Source organism: Entelurus aequoreus, linkage group LG18, assembly GCF_033978785.1.
Source record: "Entelurus aequoreus isolate RoL-2023_Sb linkage group LG18, RoL_Eaeq_v1.1, whole genome shotgun sequence".
In the NCBI taxonomy this organism is placed as follows: domain Eukaryota; kingdom Metazoa; phylum Chordata; class Actinopteri; order Syngnathiformes; family Syngnathidae; genus Entelurus; species Entelurus aequoreus.
In genome coordinates, this window is record NC_084748.1 from 29286265 (window position 1) to 29292264 (window position 6000).

Sequence of the window (6000 nt, forward strand, 5' to 3'; positions counted from 1 at the left end):
ATATGGTTTAGGCTATGGTTTATATATATATGTATATATATATATATATATATATATATATATATATATATATACATATATATATATACTAGGGTTGTACGGTATACCCGTATTAGTATAGTACCGCGATACTAATGAATCATATTCGGTACAATACCGCCTCTGAAAAGTACCGGTCCGCCATCCCCCTGCTCCCCCGCCGTCGTCGCGTCGTGTCATTGCTGGTTTACGAGCAGACAAGCATGTTCGACAGCACACAATCACAGAGTACTTACAAGCAGACACAGTGTGTAGACAGAAAAGGGAGAACGGACGCATTTCAGCTTAAAAACTAACGATAAAGGTGAAATTATAACACTGAAACGCCCACCGGAAGAGGCGCTTTAAGACATGGCTAGCTAGCTAGCGGCTAACGTTCATCCGCCATCGGCAGTGTTTTAGCTACTTCTAAATCACTAATCCTGGCCTCCATGGCGACAAATAAAGTATGTTTCTTACAAGTATCATCCCTGCAGAACGAGGAATAGCTAAACATGCTTCACTACACACCGTAGCTCACCGGCGTCAAAATGTAAACAAACGCCATTGGTGGATCTACACCTGACATCCACTGTAATGATACGAAGTACAATAGCGTATCTAGTCGATACTACTATGATTATGTCGATATTGTTTGGAATAACATCTTCTTTTGTTTTTTTTTAATTTATATTATGTTTACAAACTCAGGAAATATGTCCCTGGACACATGAGGACCAATGTATGATCCTGTAACAACTTGGTATCGGATTGATACCCAAATTTGTGGTATCATCCAAAACTAATGTAAGGTATCAAACAACAGAAGAATAAGTGATTATTACATTTTAACAGTAGTGAAGATAGAACATGTTAAAAAACTAGGTAAGCAGATATTGACAGTGAATGAACAAGTAGACTAATAATTCATTTTCTACCACTTGTCCTTAATAATTTTGACAAAATAAAAGAATGGAAATGTACACCTTATGTTACTGCATATTTCAGCAGACTAAATTAGGAGCCTTTGTTTGCTTACTTACTAATAAAAGACAAGTTGTCTTGTGTGTTCACTATTCTATTTAAGGACACAATTGCAATATTAAACATATGTTTAATGTACTCTAAGATTTTTTGTTAAAATAAAGCCAATAATGCAATTGTTCAAGGTTCCCTTTATTTAGAGAAGTATCCAAAAGTACAGAAAAGTAGCAAAATAATTTTGGTACCGGTACCAAAATATCGGGAATCGGGTATCGGGACAACACTAATATATGCATACAAACACTATATACTAATACTCTAATATCATCGTTTTTTATTTAGTCAGTGCAAGTAAGTCTCAAAGTCAGAGTATACATGATCACACACAACGATATAACATTAAAGAGTGGGACACGAGGACACAAATGTTAGCACCACTTGCATAGCTATGTTAGCTACAGTGCTAACAATACACTCACATTTTAACAGCAACACCATGCTAGGTTACTGTTGGCTGACAAAGAAAATCAGATGATTAAATGTACAGCTTACAGCTACAACAACTATATAAGGCTCGTTTGGTGTTTTTCTTTTCCTCACTTTGTGGTTTTCAGGTAACGTTAGTGCATTGTTGCATTTTGACACTGTCTGTGTGCTGTTCTTCATGCCATGTCTTTAAGTGATAGAAAACAATAGACGAGTTCAAGTTGCTAGCAACGACTTGTTCGTGGCATGTTTAGCAGATTAGCCTACTGTTGTTTTATCTGTGTCTGTATTTTTTAATCCAAACAAAGAAGTTCCATTTTCCTGTTTTGGCACCAATTTCTCGGCAGGTTTTGTTGGTTTAGCTTCCATTATGCTTTGCATTCGTGCTATAATGTAGACATCCATGCTCCTGTGATGTAAATATGCTCTCGTAAAGTATTAGCCACAGCCCAGACGTTATAATTAAATACAAACAATACAGTTATATCGTACGATAAACAATTTTATGTCTATACTCTGACATCATATCACACAGCACTACCTTCTATCAACTCTTTGCCAGGTAGACTAGGAACTAAAAGTACAACTCTTGTGTCGAGGGCAAAAAAAAACATTCCGGTGTAGGGATGTCTTAGAATAGTTCACTATTGGATGATTCGATTCAGAGAAGTCTGAATTGACTATCAACCATGAGGTCGAATCGTCGGTTATTTAACCTCCGTGAGAGGGAGGTGAACTGAGGCCCCCCGTGTACAGCGGGTGTGTTGGGAGGACGTTTTGAGGTGTCGAGACGCCGCCAGACCCATGTCCTCTGTCAGACATGAAGTATGCCCTGCCACCCCTAGGGTGTAGCTTTGACCAGTTCACTTGGGCAGGAAGCCTCCCCTACTGCTTCACACTGGCAATGGTAATGATCCTTCCGCTAATTCACCTGCAAAAACCTTGCTACGACATTTACTTTCTATAGATATTCAAGTTTGATGGTCTTCTAAGCACTCTGCCATAACAGAAGCCAACCCTGGTGGGTTTGATCCAAGGACTCCACTAAACTAGCCAATCATTTTCTGAGTGTTTTAGCCTTTTTGAGATGGAAAACATCACAAATGAGATTTGTTTTTTTGGGGGGGGGATCCCTGTTAGGTGTTCTCTCTCTCGTACATGTAGCTCACAAAAACGTTGTTCCCATAGTTGACTGATTGGAGGGCGAGCAACTATCCATTTTAGCTGCCAGTGTTGAATATCTTAAAATGTGTTTTGTGGCAATTCCAACTTTGACCACAGCGTCAGTTGCTATGTAGAGTAGCACTTTCCATCATTTTCACTAGGGTTGCATTTAGGGATGTCCGATAATGGCTTTTTGCCGATATCCGATATTCCGATATTGTCCAACTCTTTAATTACCGATACCGATATCAACCGATACCGATATCAACCGATATATGCAGTCGTGGAATTAACACATTATTATGCCTAATTTGGACAACCAGGTATGGTGAAGATAAGGTACTTTTTAAAAAAATTTGTAAAATAAGATAAATAAATTAAAAACATTTTCTTGAATAAAAAAGAAAGTACAACAATATAAAAACAGTTACATAGAAACTGGTAATGAATGAAAATTAGTCAAATTAACTGTTAAAGGTTAGTACTATTAGTGAAACAGCAGCACGCACAATCATGTGTGCTTACGGACTGTATCCCTTGCAGACTGTATTGATATATATTGATATATAATGTAGGAACCAGAATATTAATAACAGAAAGAAACAACCCTTTTGTGTGAAAGAGTGTAAATGGGGGAGGGAGGTTTTTTGGGTTGGTGCACTAATTGTAAGTGTATCTTGTGTTTTTTATGTTGATTTAATAAAAAAAAACAAAAAAAAACGATACCGATAATAAAAAAACCGATACCGATAATTTCCGATATTACATTTTAACGCATATATCGGCCGATAATATCGGCAGGCCGATATTATCGGACATCTCTAGTTGCATTGCAAAATGATTACCACCCACCTTATTCTCATGCCAGATCCACCACGGAATTGGGCCATAAAAATCCCTTTCCTACTGTATGGTCAGAATCTAATGAATCAGATTCGTCTATGAAAATTCTTAGTCGAAGACAGCCTTACTCTGGTGTCTTCAAAGTGATATTGTGTAAAGCAAACACTGTGCAACAAAATAAGCAAAACAATTAACAATACATCAACACAACACTCAACGCAACTGTGAATGCTTGTAGAGTCGGGATAAAAAAATACCCAACTGGACACATATTTTCCTCTTTATAGACAGAATGTTATGTCCCATGAAAAAGAAAAGGGTATTAAGAGTTTCCTCCCAGTTCATTTAGAAATCAGCCCGTTGTTATGTTAAAAGACCTGGTCGGAGGTGTTGCCAGGAGTGCTGGCCAAATAAATGGTTTAATATGAACAATTTGAAAGTCTTGGTTGGTGGTGAACCTGGCAACTGATCAGTCATACAACCTCAGATATTCAGTATTTAAATATTCCCACTAAAACAACATCAAATGATCAAAACCATCTGCAATGTTTAATGACCCCCATGGTGGTCCTACAACGTAAGACGAGCCGCACGGTTGCTTTCAAAGAACTGTTCCTTAAACATACACACTGTAAAGGTGTTTCATCCCACTGATGTTCGACCAAAAACAACATTACAAGATAAAGTGTTCACTGTGTTTGGATTAACTCTGCTGTTTTCTTTTGTTTGGCAATTTTACGACATTTATTCCAAAACAAAGACTAGACTCCACAAGGGGTGTTGAGAAAGGGGATATAGCAGAAGTTATGTTAAGGAAAGGAACTCACACGCAAAGCAGTAAAGGAACACTTGCACTGGACCATTCGAACCGCTCATTTTAATCATGTATTTGAATAACCAGTTGATTTAATGCAGAATGCTAGAGCCATCAACTCATTTAGTGGTCTGTACTGATAAATAAATAAATATGATCAAGTTCTAAATACAAAAGTACAACAGTCGCCCCTCGTTTTTCGTGGCCAATTGGTTGCAGGCCTTCCATCCATTTTTTTCTACCGCTTGTCCCGTCGGGGTCGCGGGGGGTGCTGGAGCCTATCTCAGCTGCATTCAGGCGGAAGGCGGGTGTACACCCTGGACAAGTCGCCACCTCATCACAGGGCCAACACAGATAGACAGACACTCACATTCACACTCTAGGTCCAATTTAGTGTTGCCAATCAACCTATCCCCAGGTGCATGTCTTTGGAGGTGGGAGGAAGCCGCAGTACCCGGAGGGAACCCACGCTGTCACGGGGAGAACATACAAACTCCACAGAGAAAGATCCCGAGCCCAGGATCGAACCCAGAACCTTCGTATCGTGAGGCACATGCACTAACCCCTGTTCCACTGTGGTAAATTAATTTCCACAAAGTGGGGTTATAATGATAAATCAAATATTTTTATAGTTAAATAATTAAAAAATGGTTTACGGCCTTCTAAATGTGTTTTTAAATATAATTAGAGCTCTCTAAACATTAAATAACACCAATATCGTCACCTTTACACTAATTTCCACCATCAGTGTGTGAATGGGTGTGTAAATGGGTGAATGTGATGTATTATGTAAAGCGCTTTGTGTATCGTTTCAGGTATAGTAAAGCGCTATATAAATACAGACCATTTACCAGCTTAGCTTTGTGTTCTACTGTAGATTACAGTACTCACCAGTAGCCCGAAGGATCGTCCAAACGCCATTGCTATCGTCTGGCCACTACGTGGAAATAATTTGCCACAGCCGGAGTTATTCCTCTAAGTTAGAACTGGGCTTCCATGTGCTGAAACCACAGATGTGTGTTGTTCTGCCAAAAAGCTGGTGATCTTGACAGTTGTAGCTACGACCATTAGCCGTGCTAGCATTCCGCATTAGCATTTCGTATCAGCGTTGTCATTCCACGTTGACCACATCAAGGCCGTGTTATTGATGTCGGACATTAAGTTCTTCATGACAAGTTCATCTCCAATTTGCATATTCTGCTGATAGCAATCTTGTTAGCAATGATGGCGTCCCATCGAGTCCTGGTTCGTCCTTTGACATCTCTCACATCAAAGGATCACCAATGTGGAGATGTGTTATTGATGGGGCAGAAGTTGAAGATGAAGTGCTTCAAGAAGTTGTTCTGACATAGGTTGGTCAACTTGATTGTCGCGGTGAAGATAGAGTAGCGCCAAGATTAGCCGCCTGTTGAAAAAGAGAAGTCAAGTGGATATCTTTGTTGATCGCCCCAACATAATATAACATAAGACAAATACTGCACTAAGACATAAATAGGAATTAATTTAGGCAAAAAAATGTTGAATATGGTTTGAAAAATATTTTTTTATTTGCAATGTAGTGAAGCCGCAATATTTGAAGTGCAATGTAGTGAGGGACGACTGTATTTCAATGCAGGGAGGCGTAAAAAAAAATCTGCCCCCTTGGGGGCATTGCAGGAAATTATTGAGAGACAATGATTTAGCATAACATG

At 39.0% G+C, this 6000-nt stretch overlaps 1 protein-coding gene across 1 annotated transcript in view; it reads right to left on the reverse strand.

The window, feature by feature from the left end:
- Positions 1-5708, reverse strand: part of s1pr5b (sphingosine-1-phosphate receptor 5b) — a 138197-nt gene extending 132489 nt beyond the window's left edge. Inside the window, exon 1 of the mRNA XM_062026127.1 lies at positions 5201-5708. The gene's annotated coding sequence lies outside the window, so the exon portion shown is untranslated. The remainder of the gene's footprint in view (positions 1-5200) is intronic.
- Positions 5709-6000: the final 292 nt, after the last annotated feature.